The sequence below is a fragment of the Mirounga angustirostris genome, unplaced genomic scaffold (assembly GCF_029215605.1).
Source record: "Mirounga angustirostris isolate CCGP_5_RB_7025 unplaced genomic scaffold, mMirAng1.0.hap1 SCAF_10, whole genome shotgun sequence".
Taxonomy (NCBI): Eukaryota; Metazoa; Chordata; class Mammalia; order Carnivora; family Phocidae; genus Mirounga; species Mirounga angustirostris.
Genome location: NW_026991718.1, coordinates 83,805,573 through 83,824,153, shown reverse-complemented (window position 1 = coordinate 83,824,153; position 18,581 = coordinate 83,805,573). Strand labels below are relative to the sequence as shown.

The 18,581-nt window shown below is 42.8% G+C and overlaps 1 protein-coding gene across 11 annotated transcripts in view; it reads right to left on the bottom strand.

Moving 5' to 3' along the window:
• Nucleotides 1-18,581, bottom strand: part of NCK2 (NCK adaptor protein 2) — a 149,106-nt gene that overhangs the window by 58,378 nt on the left and 72,147 nt on the right. For all 11 annotated transcript variants that reach the window (XM_064572671.1, XM_045885288.3, XM_045885289.3 and 8 more), the window contains one exon: nt 15,938-16,122. The gene's annotated coding sequence lies outside the window, so the exon portion shown is untranslated. The remainder of the gene's footprint in view (nt 1-15,937; nt 16,123-18,581) is intronic.

The window sequence follows — 18,581 nt, the reverse complement described above, 5'->3', positions numbered from 1 at the left end:
GACTACACACCCCAAAAGCTCTGCCCTGTTCACGATTTGAGAGCATAGTAAGTACGACGCCTTTTGGCTCCAGATGGATAAAAATGAGACAGATTGATTGAGACAGGTGTTAGGAAGGCTGGAGAAACGAAAACGGAATGACCGCTATGAAAGACGACTTGGGACTCTTCCAGGAAGCTCGACATGGCCTGCCGTACACATCCTCCCTCCGAGTCACAGGTGAGAGAGAAACCGGCATGTGTGCATCAGGGGACCTGCCCAGCAAGGCTCACAGCAGCGCCACTGTGACAGCGAAGAGAGACAAAGAACCCGAGCAAGGGGGGGAAGGGGGTATGCGGTCACACAACGCCGTTCTGCACAGCAGTGACACGGAAGCAAGCCTCTCCAACCCACTTGGAGGACTCCCAGACACCATACTGAGTAGGGAAAAAAAAAAATCAAAGGACATCCTACATGGTACCATTTTTGGAAAGGCCTGCGACCAGCCAACTGAACAATACTGTTCAGGCTTACATATGGATGTAGTGAAATGAGCTTTAAAAAGCAAGGGAATAGGGACGCCTGGCGGGCGCAACTGGCAGAGCATGCAACTCTTGATCTTGGGGTCATGAATTCGAGTCCCACATTTGGCACAGAGGTTACTTAAAAAAAAAAGAATAAAAAAGCAAGAGAACAAGAGAATGGGCAGTTGGGTAAATAAATGAGGGAGAAAAGACAAATGTCCCCAGAAAAATTCCAAATAAATTATGTAGCTTCTCTCTGTCAAGGAGGGGTAGCTTAACTCCACTCACTTAAGTGTGGGCTGCACTCAGACCTCCTTCCAAGGAGGACAGCACGAGAAGGGCATAAGGAGGAACTCTGGAGCCAGCTGGTCAAGGCCAAGGTCCCGTTGGTAAGGCAGATGGACAATACATACCCTGGATATTAGGTGATGAAAAACAGTGCTTTGCGCCTATGGTCTCCAAAAAATGAGGATCAGCTAAATCCCAACTGAGGGACACCTGACAAGTGCTCAAAACTGTCCAGGTCACCAAAAACAGGAAAGTCTGAGGAACTGTCACAGTCTTAGGACACATGACAACTAAATGTAATGTGCTCTCCTGGACAGGACCCTTTGTACCTGGGAATTTTCCATCCTCTGAAGTGTACTTTGATATTAATATAACCATTCCTGCTTCTCTTTTGATAATGATTAACGTTTGCATGGTATATATTTTTCCATCCCTTTATTGTCAACATATACACATTACATATCAACTGTCTCTAAAGTGTTCCAGAATATGACGGGAGAGACAGAAGCTCCTCAGAGGACAGGACACTTACGTGGCCGGTATTTTGTGCTAAAATGGAGGGGTACTGTAGGCATAAGTCAGGAATGGGCCAAACCCAGGGGTCCCACCACTAGACAAAAGAGTTCAGAACCCTATACTAGGTAATCCATGTGGAATCCAGCTCTAATTTGGGAATAAGACATTTCTGGTTTATTTAGTTATATTTTTTCAGGGAAATAACCCAAGTGATCAGGTATTCTCTACATCAGTCTCTTCGAGTTTTCCACTCCTGAGACCGTCAAAATGACGAGCTTCCCCAAAAACAGCATTCACACTGCAAGCAAAACACCTGAGGGGATGGAACTGGGCCTCACGGATCAGCCCCCAAAGGACACAGAACATTTTCATAGCTCTAGAGTCACAAAGGACACAAAGCAATCATCTGGTTCACCAGCCGATCCGTCAGGATCCTGCAGCACTAGGAGCTCCAATTCTGGTCACCAGGATACTTAGACCTAAGGGACCTGGATCCTGAGGCTAGAGGGTGTGGGTCTGGAGCCAAACACATGTATGGAGATATGTATGTAGGTATGACACCACTGACACCAGAACCGACTTTGGCTACATTGCCTTTTATAAAGCTGTTATTTCACACCTTTCCTATGTTCCACAGGTAACCCAGGTATTGGCTCCACTGGACAAAAGTCAGGGCTCTGTAAAAAGTCCCTAGAAGAAAATAAATTATTTCCCTTTCACACAAAATAATACAGACTCTGCTGTGTGATTTCTCCACTGACCCTGAGCCCCATTTTGCAGGAACCCATCATCCCTCATGCTGAAATCTCCAAAGTAGAGAACATAAGGCATGGAGACAAAGTATTAGCAGCACTCCTATTTCTGGTATGTTCTAACACACCAAGGAGCCCTGTGCTGCTTCCTGTTTCTTTATTATATTCTCCAAGACTTCCATATAGAAGACCAGTCTCCCTTGAGGGGTAGCTCACAGTAAGGATCAAAAATCAGAATTGCCAATAAACACTGTAATCAGTTGTGGAATGGAGTTCTTCTTTAAGTCTCGCAGATTATCTACAGTGTGAATACATGAACATTCTCAAATGGAGGACTTCAAAGTAGAAGGTCTCTTGCAGGAGGATGGATGCAAAAACATATAGACGTGCAGGCGCAGCTCACTCCAGGACGGTCTAGATTCAAGTCTGAGCACCTAGTGGCTCTGTGAGGAAAATGCACATTCCAGAGTGGTCCAGAGCACAGAGGGGATGGGGAGCTGGCACAAATGCAAGTCAGGCTTGTCTAGGAAACAGGAACACTGTACTGTGACATCCTCTCTAACCCTCTTTTCTTGCCTTACCTATGCTCTCAATCCCAAACTAGCCCTTTATCTCCCCAGGGCTAAAATAAAATCCAAGGCCCACATTAGCAGTTTCCAAACTGGCTGATCAGAAAGACTTGAGAAGCTTTAAAATAAAGCAAAAAAGTCCACGCTTCCCACAATCGAATCCCCAGAGCTGGGACCTGGACCTGGCGTCTGTGTTTTTTTAAAAGAGCCTCCGGGAGGGGGAAGTAGGTTTGGGAAGAGTTCTGATGAAGATGTTTGCACCAGAGATTCTCCCCTGCGTCAGCATGTCTGAAGCCCCGGTGAGCTTGCAGCAGGAGATGCCGGAGCCCATCAGCCCCTCCAGGTTGGTGGTTCCCTCGTGCAGCCAGCAGGCACTGACTCAGAGTTCCCTGAGGCCTGTAAGCTTGCTTCTAGAAAGAAAACCGTGAGGCAGAGGCCGTGGCACACCCGTATCCTCTGGTCACCAAGCACCTTTCAAGTGACCAGCTCCTTCTATGCCCAGCCCACCCGGCCAACAACAGGCAGGCAGCACGGGCAGCTTGTAGCTCAGGGGAGCCCCTGGTCCCCTCTCCTAGAGGTGAGAGGCCAATGGGAGATGAGCTCCTGTGTTTCCTGCCAGTTAGGGCTGGAGGGGGGCCTCCGGTGTTGTACATACCATAAACGGTCCTTCCCACAGAATTCTGTGGGGTGTGGTGGCCGGGACTGTGGTACAAAACTGTCCACGTGGCACTGTCCCTGAACTCCAAATCACAGCCCTGGCACTCCTTGGGTCCCTCCACATCCCTGGCCCAGAAACCAAGGCCTAGATGTTAACACACAGCCGTGAAAAGCACAACTGAATGGATGTCAGGTCCTCAACCCCATGCCCGCACATATACGACTTTGTCCAGAGGCCTCTGTTCCGAGCACAAGTCAAAGCAGCTTGGAATCACCACCAAGAAGATAGGGCCAACGTTTAACAAAACTGTGCTCACTATGGAGTTTGGGATGATAAGACGTAGTCATTTGATGATGGCCCGTACATAGCTTTCCCCACAAAGAGGCGGCCACCAGACCCAGGCTACTGACAGGAAAGACTTCTTATCTCAGGCTCCTGGGATCAACGGCTCTCCCCAGCTCCTCTGATCTTGGCGTGGAAAGTCTCTCATAGTCTTTGTAAGCACTACAGAATCTACAACCAAACCTCTGGGTAAAATCATAAGCTGCAAGTCCCCAAACCTGCTAAATAAAACAAATCTGGGGAAACTGTTGTACTCCCCACTCCTTCCCCATGAGCGCAGCCTTCTGTGGAAACATCCCACCTTGCGTACGAAGCATTCTGCTTCTCCCACTGGGCTTGGGTCTGGCCTGGAGTCCATGGTGGCCCTGGGCTGCTCCTGACTGCGGCCAGCCCACACTGTGGCCTGCACAGCATTCCACACAGGAAGGTCAGAGAGCCAAGGGCTCTGGACAGGGAACAACCACAATGGATTCCAAAACTGGGATCTCCCCTACTTCTTCCAGAAAGCAGTCAAGCTCAAACCTAACCAATGAACTTGTCAATGTTACTGTTGGTCAAGTCCAGCTCTCTGAGTGGGTGAGAAGACACATGTCATTTCACAGTGAGATGCAGGGTGGGCCCCCACAGTCACGGACCTGGCAGAGGGACACAGTTACCATCCCCTCAATAAGCACTGGGTGATCCTAGTTTCCATTCACAACTTGCTTCTGTTAGTATTTTGCGCATGAACACAGTTCCAGTGATCTTCTAGGGTCTGATTTAGTCATACAAAGTTTTTATTTAACTTCTTGGAGCCAGTACTGTTTCCAAAGAAAACTTTTCCAATGTTCTAATAAAAGTGAAAAGGAAAAACCATTCTGATGGGCAGAAATCTAAAACTCAGGTTGCATTTTTGCTCTCCACACTGAGGCACACCAGTGACACGAGGAGGTGGAAGCTAAGAGGTCCGCAGGACCCCTGCCCCCACCCCCCCCCAAGTGTTCCAGGACCACGCTGCCTGTGCAAGACAGCTCTGCGGTCTCCCGCATACCCCTTCAGACGGGCACACGCTGGTGGGAGGTCCGTAAAAGGGATTCTCACACTGACACAGCAATTTATTTTTTCAACTTTATTGAGGGATACTATTAAAAAAAGTCACACATATTTAATATGTACAATTTGATGAGTTTGGACATATGCACACACCTTGGTATCATCGCCACAAACAAGGTAATAGACACGTCCACCACCTCCAACAGATTTACCTGTTCTGGGTCTACAGATGGCCCCCAACTTCCAATGGCTCAACAGAGTTCTTTTTTGACTTTACAATGGCTTGAAAGCAACACGCATTCCGTAGAAACTATACTTCGAATTCTGAATCTGGATCTTTTCCTGGGCTAGTGATATGTGCCTGTCCAGCCCTCTCTCCTGATTCTGGGCAGCGGCCACAGCCTCCGTCAGCCTCGCAATCATGAGGATCAACAACTGGTACACTGATGACCATCCTGGTTTTCACTTTCAGTACAGTATGCAATCAATCACAGGGAATATTCAACACTTTATTAGAAAACAGGCTTTGTGTTAGATGATCCTGCCCAACCGTGGGCTAACGTAAATGTTCTAAGCACGTTTAACAAGGCGAAGCTAACCGATGATGGTCATAGGTGTATTAAATACCTTTTTGACTTAATATTTTCAACTTACGGTTTATTGGGATGTAAACGTATTCTTTTACTTTATTTTATTTTTATTTTATTTGTTTTATTTTATTTATTTGACAGAGAGAGAGACAGCGAGAGCAGGAACACAAGCAGGGGGAGTGGGAGAGGGAAAAGCAGGCCTCCTGCCGAGCAGGGAGCCCGATGCGGGGCTCGATCCCAGGATCCTGGGACAATGACCGGAGCTGAAGGCAGATGCTTAACGACTGAGCCACTCAGGTGCCCCGTAATGTAAATGTATTCTAAGTCATGGATGATCTGTAATCTGCTAAAAGCCTCTGCCTCCCTCCCCTGTGACACACGCACATGGTGGGAATGTACTTTTTGTTTTTCTGGAGGAAGGTCAAGAAAAAAACACTCTCCTAATTTTGGAACCTTGACTGCAGCAATGCTCTCATTCAAAGCTCCCTGTGATCTGTTTCTTAGTATATTGTTCTGTCACATCTACATGCCCAGTCCAGCGACTCTTAAAGGAACAGTGCCGCTAGGTCACTGTGCAATCAAGCGTGCACAAGTAATTATAACCCATGACCTCCTGGCTCATTTCCTTCTTTTATAAAATGGTGGTGGTGTGGGGCGAGAGAGAAGAGCCACGTCCTCTGGTTTTAAAGAGAAATTATGCAAGTTTACATGAAAATTCCTTTGTAAACTATAGGGTACAATTCAGAGAACAGTGGAGAAAGGACAGGAATGCCCTGAACTCCGCTTCTACAATCTGTCAGAGAGAAAAGAAGGTGGGGGTGTGTGTGGGGAACAAGGACTTGTTTTTTTGTGTTTTTAATTGGTTTTTCCAGCTTTCTAAAAAGCCACACTGCTAGGGCATGTTAGGTAGGAAAGAAAAGAAAAATGATTGATTAAACTTTGATCATCACTTCAACCACTAGAAAATGATGATTTCATCGGCTACATAAAAAAAAAAACAACAACAAAAAACAACAACAAAAAAACATTAAACTGCAATTTTATGAAGCTTCACTCTGTACAAAGGTGCTGTGGAAGTGTAATGGACCACGGGGAGGACCCAGCACACGGCAAGTATACAGGGTCCTCTTGCTCCCACAAATGACTTCCAAAAGTCTGTTTGTAAGTTTGGAGTCACCAGTACAAGGTGACTTTGAATGCAGTCTGGGAACAGCACAAGGGGAAGTCCAAGGCCTGCATCTTGGCCTCAGCTTGGTTCTGAGCTGCTGAGTTCACCCTGGGGACTTCAGAAGGTACAAGACCCTCCATAGGACTGAAGTTCCTGTCTCCCACCCCTCCAGTCCTTCCCAAAGCTTTTCTTCCTGCTCCCTTAAGTTTCCAAAAGAGACTTGCTTCCAAACCATACTTAGTTGCTGGCGACTTTTCTTTTTTTTTTTTTAAGATTTTTACTTATTTATTTGAGAGAGAGAATGAGAGAGAGAGAGCATGAGAGGGGGGAGGGTCAGAGGGAGAAGCAGGCTCCCCGCCGAGCAGGGAGCCCGATGCGGGACTCGATCCCGGGACTCCAGGATCATGACCTGAGCTGAAGGCAGTCACTTAACCAACTGAGCCACCCAGGCGGCCTTCTGCTGGCGACTTTTCTATGAGAAAAAATATAAGCAAATAAATAAAATTCATGGTCTAATAAGAATGAAAGACTTTGGGTCAGGAAGATGTGGATGCGCAGCCTGCTCTGCCCTTACGAGCACTGAGCTTTGGTCAAGCTATTTAATCTCTTGGAGTGTCCGTCAAGTGGTGCCTGGTTCAAGGTAAGTGCTCAAACCACAGGTGGTTACTATAACATTGCCAGGGTATGTCAGGGTCATGGGGAAGAGAAAGAACATGACCTTGGTCAAAATGCTAGTGCACAATTTCAACTCTATGAGCACAAGCAATCCTCTTAACCTCTCCTGAGGGTTAGTCTCTCTGCCTATAAAATGGAGGTAATGAGATCTGTGTTTCAGATTAGACATAACAGTAGAGGTGGCAAGCCCTGTGCCAGGTATCAGGCAAGTGTCTTCATTGACTACACCACCAGGTTAACTGTGGTAGAATCAACACTGCAATATTTTTAGCAATTGCCAATATATACTGGGTATTTAATCAATTTAATTGATTATCACAGATCTAGCTGCTATAAAAACTGGAACGTCAAAGGCTATTGCTCTCCCCAGACACTCAGTATCCCTTAAGGAAAACCCTATTAGTCCAGCTGCAGAGTCCCTACCCCAGACTCCTCAGGAGTCCCAGTGAAGGGGAGAGTCGCAGTAAGGGGGCCAAGATGGTCCCTTCTATTTTGGCATAAATCAACAAGTTACTTCCAGATATCTCCACCTCCCAAGATCAGCTATAGCCCTAAAAGCTTAATGACTGAGAGATGGGTTTTGTATGTAAAAGGTCTTTCTAAATAATCCCTGTGGGGGCCAAGTGAGTTACTAGCAGTCTCATCATCATCTCTAAAATGCAAAAAAGCTGGGATATGGTAAAAGTGAGGAGAAAAATTAAGGCAACTTTACTAGGTATATAAACTCAGGAAAAAGTGTTATTATACAAATTGAGGCTTATATAAAGACAAGAAATAAAAATTTTCCTTTACTAAAAGTAGTATTACTGGATAGGATTTTTATGAATGTAAGAGTGACAGATATGGTTGGCTTTTCATTTTCTCCTGCCCAATGCATGCTTAAACAAATCATTGCTGCTTCTGTAGTAGGCTGGAAAATAATACATACAGACTTGCTATCAGATGCTTAAAGTAAGATGTTATGAGATGTTTTATATTAGCCTCATGGTAACCACAAAGCATAAACCTTTAAAAGATACACAGAAGAGAAAGAGAAAGCAATCTAAGCATACCGCTTGAGGAAATCATCAAATCACAAAGGAATCGACAAAGAGAAGAAAAGAGCAAAAGAATTACAAAAAGCAAGAAAACAACTAACAAAGTGACAATAGTAAGCCATAACTATCAATAAGTACATTAAAGGTAAATGGACTAAGATTCTCCAACCAAAAGATGGGCTAACAGAGTGGCTGAATGGATAAGAAACCTAAGACACATCTATGGGCTTCCTACAAGGGACATTTTTGAGATGTAAGGACATATGCAGACTGAAAGTAAAGGGATGAAAAGATATTCAATGCAAATGGAAACCAAAAAATAAATAAATAAATAAAAGCAGGGGTAGCTAAACTTATTACCAGACAAAATAGAATTTCAGCCGAAAAAATGTAATTGAGACAGAAAATGTGGTTATATAATGAAAAAGGGGTCAATCCAATAAGATATAACATTTGTAAATATTTATGCACCCAATATATAAAGCAAATATTAACAGATGCAAAGGGAGAAATACAGAGCAATACAGTAATGGTGGGGGGTTTTACTACCCCACTTACATCAGTTGAACAGATCATCCAGACAGAAAATCAGTAAGGAAATTTGTACATAAAATACATGCTAGAGCAGACTGACTTAATATTTACAAAAGATTCCACCTAATGTCAACAGAATATTTTTCTCAAACACATACAGAACAGTCTCAAGAATACATCATATGTTAGGCCACAAACAAGTCTTAATATATTTAAGAGGACTGAAATCATATCAAGCATCTTTTATGACTTGTAATAGTATGAAACTAGAAATCAATGGCAAGACAAAAATGGAAAAATCCACAAAAGTATGTGAAGACTAAACAACATGCCACTGAACAACCAATGGGTGAAAGAATAAATCAAAAGATAAATAAAAAAATATCTTGAGACAAATGAAAATGGAAATACCATACACCGAAAGTTATGGGATGCAGCAAAAGCAGTTCTAAAAGGTAAGTTCATAGTGATAAAAACCTACATTAAGAAAAAAACAAAGAGGGCGCCTGGGTGGCTCAGTTGGTTAAGCGACTGCCTTCGGCTCAGGTCATGATCCTGGAGTCCCGGGATCGAGTCCCGCATCGGGCTCCCTGCTCAGCGAGGAGCCTCCTTCTCCTTCTGACCCTCCTCCCTCTCATGCTCTCTGTCTCTCATTCTCTCTCTCTCAAATAAATAAATAAAATCTTTAAAAAAAAAAAAAAAGAAAGAAAAAGAAAAAAACAAAGATTCCCAAATAACATAACTTTACACCTCAGGGAACTGGAAAAAAAAAGAACAAATGAAACCCAATGTTAGTATAAGGAAGGAAATAACAAAGACCAGGGTAGAAATAAACAAAACAGAGACTAAAAAGACAATAGAAAAGATCAATGACACTAAGAGCTGGTATTTTGAAAAGATAAAATATATAAACCTTTTCTAGACTCACCTAGAAAAAAAGGGGAACTCAAATAGATAAAATCAGAAATGAAAGGGGACATTATAACTGATAGCACAGAAATACAAGGATCATAAGAGACTACCATGAAAAACTGTATACCAACGAATTGAATAGCCTAAAAGAAAGGGACAAATTCCTAGAAATATACAAACTGTCAAGACTGAATTATAAAGAAATAGGAAAATCTAAACAGACTGATTATTAGCAAGAAGACTGAATCAATAATCAAAAACCTCCCAACAAACAAAAGTCCAGGACCAGATGGCTTCATTGGTGAGTTCTATAAAACATTTAAAGAAGAATTAATACCAATCCTTCTCAAACTCTTCTGAAAACCAGGAGAGGAGATAACACTTCTAAACTCATTTTACAAGGCCAGCATCACCCTAAAACCAAAACCAGACAAGGACATTACAAGAAAAGAAAATTACAGCCCAATATCACTGACAAGCATAAAAAAATCCTCTAGAAAATACTAGCAAATTCAACAGCATATTAAAAGAGCATACACCATGATCAAGTGGAATTTATCCAGGGATGCAAGAATAATTCAAAATGTGCAAATCAATGTGATGTACTATATTAGGAAAACGAAGAATAAAAATATGATAATCTCAACAGATACAGAAAAAGCATTTGAAAAAATTCAATATCCACTAATAAAAACTCTCAACAAACTGCATATACAAGAAATGTACCTCAACATAATAAAGCCCACAGCTAATATCATACCTAACAGTGAAAAGCTGATAGCTTTTCCTCTTTTCCTCAAAGATCAGGAATAAGATAAGAATGCCCACTCTTGCCACTTTTATTCAACATAGTACTAGAAGTCCTAGCCAGAGCAATTAAATAAGAAAATGAAACAAAAGGCACCCAAATCAGAAAGGAAGAAGTAAAACTGTCACTATTTGCAGATGACATGATATTATATATAGAAAACCATAAAGACTCCGCCAAAAAAAGGTGTCAGAATAAATGAATTCAATGAAGTTGCAAGATACAATATCAATATACAAATATCAGTTGTGTTTCTGTACATTAACAATGACCTATCTGGAAAAGAAATTAAGAAAACCACCTCATTTACAACTGCATCAAAAAGAATAAAATACCTAGCAATAAATTTAACCAAGGAGGCGAAACACCTGTACACCGAAAACTATTAAGACATTGATGAAAGAAATTGAAGAAAACACAAATAAATGAAAGATACTTCATGCTCATGGATTATAAGAATTAATATTGTTAAAATGTCCATACAACCCAAAGCCATTTTCAGATTCAATGCAATCCCTATCAAAATTCCAATGGTATTTTTATCAGAAATAGAACCATCTTAAAATTTGTAAGGAATCGGGGTGCGTGGGTAGCTCAGTTGGTTAAGTGTCTGCCTTTGGCTCAGGTCATCCCAGGGTCCAGGGATCTAGCCCCAAGTCGAGCTCCCTTCTCAGTGGGGAGTCTGCTTCTCCCTCTCCCTCTGCCCCTCCCCGCCACTTGTGGGCTCATGCGCTCTCTCTCTCTCAAATAAACAAATAAAATCTTAAAAAAAAAAAAAATCTGTATGGAACCATAGAAGATCCCAAATAGTCAAAACAACCTGGAGGAAAAAAAACAAAACAAACCAAAGCTACAGGCATCAGACTTTTGATTTCAAGGTATATTACAAAGCTATGATAAACAAAACAGTACAGTGTTGGCATAAAAAGAGACACACAGATCAATGGAACAGAACAAAGAGCCCAGAAATAAACCCATACATATACGGTCAATTAATTTCCAACAAAGGAGCTTGAAAGACCACCACCAACAAAGGAGCTAAGAATACACAATGGGGAAAGAAAAGTCTCTTTAATACATAGTCCTGAGAAAACTGGACAGCCACATGCAAAAGAATGAAACTGGACCACTAGCTTACACCATAGATATAATTAACTCAAAATGGATTAAAGGCTTAAATGTAAGACCTGAAACCGTAAAACATCTAAAAGAAAACACAGGCAGTAAGCTCCTTGACATCACTCTTGGCAATGAGTGTTTGGATTTGACACCAGAAGCAAAGGCAACAAAAGCCAAAGTAAACAAGTGGGATGACACCAAACTCAAAAGCTTCTGTACAGCAAAGGAAACCATCAACAGAGTGAAAAAATAGCCTACAGAATGAAGGAAAATATTTACAAATCATATATCTGATGAAGGGCTAATATCCAAAATATACAAAGAACTCATACAACTCAACAGCAAAAACACAAACAAAAAATGGGCAGAGGATCTGAACAGACACTTTGCCAAAGAAGACATCCAAACGTCCAAGAGGTACATGGAAAGGCACTCAACATGACTAATCATCGGGGAAATGCAAATCAAAACCACAATGAGATATTACCTCACACCTGTTAGAATGGCTATTAGCAAAAATATAAGTGATAACAAGTATTGGCACGTATGTGGAGAAAAGGGAGCACTTTCCCACTCTTGATGGAAAGGTAGGTTGGTGAAGCCACTATTGAAAACAGGATGGAGGTTCCTCAAAAAATTAAAAACAACTACGAGATGATCTGACAATTCCACTTCTAGGTATACATCCAAAGGAAATAAAAATGGGATCTCAAAGAGGTATCTGCACCCCCATGTTCACTGTAGCATTATTCACAATAACCAAGATATGGGAACACCCTAAGTGTCTGTCCAGGGATGGATGGATGAAGATGTGGTATATATACGTACAACAGAATGTTCTTCAGCTGTGAGAAAAAAGGAAATCCTGCCATTCTTGACAACACAGATGGACCTCGAGGCATTATGTTAAGTGACAGAGAAAGACAAATACTGCATGGTATCACTCATATGTGGAATTGTAAAAAAAAAAAAAAAAAAAAAGTCAAACTCGTAGAAACAGAGAGTAGCAAAGGGGTTGCCAGGGGCTTAAGGTGGAGGAAACAGGCAGAGGTTGATAAAAGGGTACAACTTTCAGCTGTAAGATGAATAAGGCCCAAGGATCTAATGTATAACACGGTGACTACAGTTGGTAACACTGTGTTATTTAATTGAAATTTGCTAAGAGGAGGAAATTTAAATGTTCTCACATACACACACGAAGATAAATATGTGAGGTGAGGAATGTGTTAATTAACTAGATGGTCAGGATTCTTTCATGGTGTATGTGGTGTATCAAATCACCACAATGTACACTTTCAGTCTTACAATTTTGTCAATCATACCTCCATGAAGCTAAAAAAAGCAAAGATGGAAACGACATTACAGGATCGCTGCTAACATTTGCTCTCTGATGCTCGTAACAGCAACTGACCGTTTGTGGAATCCGTGGCCTCCTTTCCTTCCCTTCACTCATGAGTCTTATCACCTAAGCCACGGTCTTTCCTCCCCTGTACACCAACATCCTTCTACCCCTTGGGCTTCTGTCCTGAAAATGTCTCCAAGTCGTTTTTCAAAAAATAAGAAATTTTCAGCACAGTGTACAAGGCCCTTCACATCTTCCATCCCCAGTAAACATCAGGCAGCCTCCAATGACAGTGAACTAGAGTCAATTTTCAATGATACATGGGAAGAATTAAGTGCAGGCTCTACATTCATTACCACTGCCAGTGTAAATGGAAGGGCTTTGCTACCATGCTTCTCCCATGATCCCCACTCCCCACAGCGGGCAGGGTCAGGGCTAAGGAGTTCCCAAGACTGCTCTTCAACTTCAAAGTCGGGGAGGCTCCAGGGAAGACAAGAATACGGGGCAGGGAAGCATACCACCTGGAAACAGGGGCTCGGGACCCCACTCAGGCCCCTCTGAGATGTAGCTGGGACACTCCACCCTCCTCAAACTGCTCCCCACAGCCCAGCCTTAGGTATAGGTCTCAGCTGGGACAGGGCAAACTTTGAGTCCTAATAACTGGGAAATGCATGAGAGGCTGACATCCCACTCACCACTTTACCAGGCTAGCGCGGCCTCCATTTCTTTCCAAAATATGCCCTTGGATAAAGTCACTTTTCCTGCTGGCGCTTGAAAGACCACTGACCAAAGAGCATGCTGGGTCCCCACTCATTATTGCTTAAATGATCTGGAGACTCTAAGAGCCATTACCCAGCGAATCCACCCAGCCTGTCCTTACCAAAGGGACCCACTATGCCTCTGCACACACATGCCCTCATTCTCTAAAATTCACTCCAAACACAGCTTCCCATGGCTTTTCCAGACTCCTTTCTGAGGGGCAGTCCACTATGCCTTGGGCACCAGGGACTCACTATAAGAACCTCAACCAGAGCTGTCAGGGTCCTGCCCCCAACCCACAAGGGCAAGAGAAACGCTGCCTAGAGCTTATTTTATCTATTTTTGTAGCTGCTAAAACACAGTGCTAGAACTGTAAGAAAAAATAGTCTAGAATCCAGTTGGTGCTCACAATATTTATTATATGAATGGATATATCTAATGATTTTCCCACTGGACATTTATCTAAACCAGAGAAGTAATTTTTAAGAAGTTACAGGGTTTTGGCCATGGATGTCATGAGCTTATAAAAATTAATTCTTTAAAATAATATGGGTATGGATATTGTGTAAGTATCTTTTCATGGTTATGAATGGTTCTCTACCTAGTTGCACCCAGGAATCAGCCATTTGCCCAACAGTCACTGACAGCTGCCAGGCACTCGTGCAGAATACCCTGCTCGGAGTGAGCATGTTACTACCCTGCCTACCACTCTCTGGGAAAGAGAAACTTTCAGAATAACTGAAATGATTAAGTGTGTTAATATCGTTAAGTGTCAGATGCTGATACTGATGAATTACTGATGAATTCTGACGATCAGATTTGAGGATTTGTGCTTATTTTTCTCTTACTGCCATCAAATACATGACTACATTTATAAAATACTAAGTCTTAAAAGGTTCCACTTCAATGACTATTAAAAAAAAATTGATCTGCGACGGGTAAGAGCTTTCCTGTGTAACGGAAATCTCCTAGGAATGGATGTCTAATATCCCAATGGTGTTTATCTTATATCATGTCTGCAAGAGAAACTTGGGAGTGCCCCAACAATGCAAGAGGGGGTGTAAGGCTAGGAAGAGACAGGTCCAGGGAGCAAGGTCAGAATAACTTTGAGCATAGCGGGAGGAAGGAAGGAGGGCGTAGAATCAGGCTGCACAATATGACCTCCAAGCTTTCGATTCCAAACCAGGATGTAGACCTGGACATCACAACACTCTAAATAAATGAGACATGTCATTTCCACCAAATGAAACCATAAAGGATAATAAGGTGAAGACACCCAGACACTTAATCCTACCCTTATGAAATACTACACATTATTTCTGTGCTGTTCTGGTTACCACACATCAATAAGGAACATAAGTGAAATTAAGAAGCCTCCAAAAAAGAAAAAAAAAAAAAAAGTGGTCAGGGTGGGGGGGACCCCACTCACAAGAAGTTTAGTAGTAGTTTTAGGCCAAATGAAAGACAATTCTAATTTATATTAAACCAATAAACTTACAGATATCACACCAAGAGATTTTATAGTCCAAAGTTATAGATCCAAGAATAGTTTAAAACAATTTGTGAATAACACAGGCAAAATAAGGTTCTGAAGGAAAGCTAATGAATTTGGGTGCTCTCCCTACTGGGGATGAAACTGTACCTTCTCATAAAGCATTCCTTATTGCCTGGCCAGAGATACACCACCAGATTAATCAGACTATCAAACCGCAACTCTTATATTTAAATCAATGTCCCAAACGATTTTTTAGGGTTGAGAAATATCTGTTACACAGACACATGTTTTTGTCCAGTACCTGTTATTATAGGACCCCTGGATCTCCGAGCCCACATGCTGTATTACCGGTACAATTTTAACACACATGAGCAGATTTCTCATACAAACAAGCACAACATTCCCCAGAATCCTTTATCTGTTGGCATGTTTTCATGTAGACTTATCTTCCCAAGACCAAAGTCGGAAGGAACCTTGGCAAGACTAAAAGTAGCCTAAAGGCAATTCTTGTTTATCTCATGCTCCCAAAGCAGCGCACAAAAGGCCTGGCTCAAGACCACCTGTTGGGCCGCAGAGCTGGGGCATCAGGGCATTTTACAAGTGGGGGACACCCACCATTCTGCTTTCTAGCTACTCGGTTCCATCATGTGCTGATGCAGGAACAGCAATCTAATTTTTGAACCAGAGCCCTTGAAACCTTCAATTGGATGTGGCTCAACACTTTGGGGCCACACTTAACTGCCACTTAATTCATGTAAAACCTACTCTGCAAATCAAGCATTTGAGGCGAAAGCACCAACTTCTCGCATTTGTTTTAAGCAGGGCACTGCAGACTTACCTTTGGCACTCAGTTGTAAGAGATGACTGGCAAAATACAGAACTCCTCAAAAGGTGAAGTTCTCTGCTGGTCACACGCCTGAAGTTACAAAGCTGCAGGAGTTCTCCAAATTCTTGAATCCAACCCAAATCTCAGCAGAGAATTATGATCTGGGCAATCACTTGTATAAAAGGAACATAGGAAATCTGAAGGGAAACGGAAAAAAAAAAAATATATATATATATATATTACGACTGCCTACTTGTAAGTAACTGCATGATTATCTATTTGCATGAAACCAGTATTTTTTTTTAAAGATTTTATTTATTTATTAGGGGGAGAGAGAGAGATTGGGAGAGGGAACAGAAGCAGAGGCAGAGGGGGAGGGAGAAGCAGGCTTCCCGCTGAGCAGGGAGCCCAATGTGGGGCTTGATCCCAGGACCCTGAGATCATGACCTGAGCCGAAGGCAGACGCTTAACCCACTGAGCCACCCAGGCACCCCGAAACCAGTATTTTTAATACACCCTGGAAACAAGTTGCTTTGTACCTACTGACCTCTACCCAAATAAAATTGTTCTCCTCCTCTACCTTCAGCTCCCTGTTATCAGCTCTGAGGCTGTCAGGTACCTCTGTGGAGGGAAGAGATGGGGAAGGTAGGGACAGGTGGCCACCAACAAGATTCTTCCTGCCCTCCTCTCTACAACTTCTCCCCACACCCTTCAAAGCCTGCCAAAAACAAAAGAAAGGTGTGCCAAGTGGAAAGGAAGCAAGTCTGAGAGCCTAATTAAAGGGAGAAGAGTTGCAGAGAGCATGGATATTTAAATTTAGAGACTCGTTCCTCTTTTGGAAATCTCCTGCACTGGCCATTTATTGAGAGAGGCCCCCTACTGGACCCATAGCCTTGTGCTAAAAACAACCCTGCAGGAAATCTGGGAATAATATCCTGAAACTACAAGGAAGTTGAGACCAGAAAAGCCTGACAGAGGTGATGGGCAGCCTCTCCCTCCTGCTCCTGCAGAGTTTGCTGCTGCCTTATGTTCTCTGTACTCGGGTGGCTATTGTCAGTCCTTGCCGGCATTGGTGAAGGGTCCCTGAAGCTCTGTGGACCTCCAAGAGAGTTCACTGACATTTTTAATTGTATTTCAAACCCAGAGGGGATCTGTCCTGACAGTTCACTCAGAGAAGATCTACTAATTCATCCCTGGCATGATTATGACCCAAAATGTTAAATACCCCATAGAAAAATCAAATTCTATTTTAGTCAAATAGAAAAAGATAATTCAAGTAGGACAGCAAGTTCATAAATTTTGATTAAAAAATTAATTCCTCTTTGTGCATTCTCTAGCATTATTTTAAAGGCTGCATGACTTTTTTTTTCAAGATTTATTTATTTATTTGAGAGAGACAGAGCAGGGGAGGGAGGAGGGACAGAGTGAGAGGGAGAGAAAGTCTCAAGCAGCATCTGCGCTGACTGTGGAGCCCAGTGTGGGGCTCGAGCTCACGACCCCCAGATCCAGACCCGAGCCAAAACCAAGAGTCGGATGCTTAAGCAACTGAGCCACTCAGGAGCCCCAAAGGCTGCGTGACTTTTAAAAATTACACGATTTAATGCAGAGAAAAGGTGATGCCCAAACACAATGGGAACACTAGACTGGGGACAAGACAGTAAATGTGTCCCTGGACAATTACACCCTTCCCTCTGCTGAGTGTTTACAATAAAATGACAGGGTTTCCAAAAATAAAAGTTTTGGTATCTGGACTCAGGTCCTGACCAAGTGTTCTATTTCACTTTACTGCGCTTACTGAAGAAAGCCACCGACTAAACACAGTCATGCCCACAAAATTCACCTCCATATTAGTATTTTCAGGGGTTCAGGGGTATAAGCTGGATTTTTTAAAATTTTAATTGAAAAGTGAATCTGCCTGGAGTCGGATCCCCCAGGCTGTTGTGAGGGGGCGTCTGGCAGCTAGTAGAGCTGTCTGCACATGGGCCTCCCTCTGGATGCACTGTGCTCTCACCAGTGAGGTTTTTTAATTCTCTCAACAACCTTCCACGATAGCTATTAACACCCTCTTTTTCACATGAGTTAACTTTCTCGGGGAGGTGAAGGGTTTTCCTTAACAACCTTCAGTGAGGAACGCAGGCCTCCAAAGCTCTAGACCCATCACAGCAATGGCAAGCCTGGTGCCACAGCAGACTTATTTACCAGGCCATAGCTGAAGAACGATGGGCTGGATCTGGAAGCCCAGTCCTTTGATACTCAGTGTCGCGGGCAAGGTAGAAAAGCCAGATGGAATAGAGCAGAATTTGAACTCATGGAGGAGCTCCAATCAAAGTGACACCATCTCAAGTTCGTATAAAAGTGCCCATAGCTATCTGGGATTCAAGATGGCAGCGTTTTCTTGGAGAAAAGCATTTCATGGACAAGCCACTGTCCATGTACTCAGCATATACCTCAAATGGAAATAAACAGAGGGATCAACCTTGTGTCATCCTGGGTTTCAAGGTAGCCTGCCCACTGCCTATGTCTAACGTGGTGGGGTTATTAGCATATTCAAAACCTCTGTTAAGAACAAACATTTCAAATCAGATCTTAAGTACAAAGATCTAAACCCATCAGGAAAGCAGACACTCTTGTGCAAAAACCACCACAGACTGCAAAC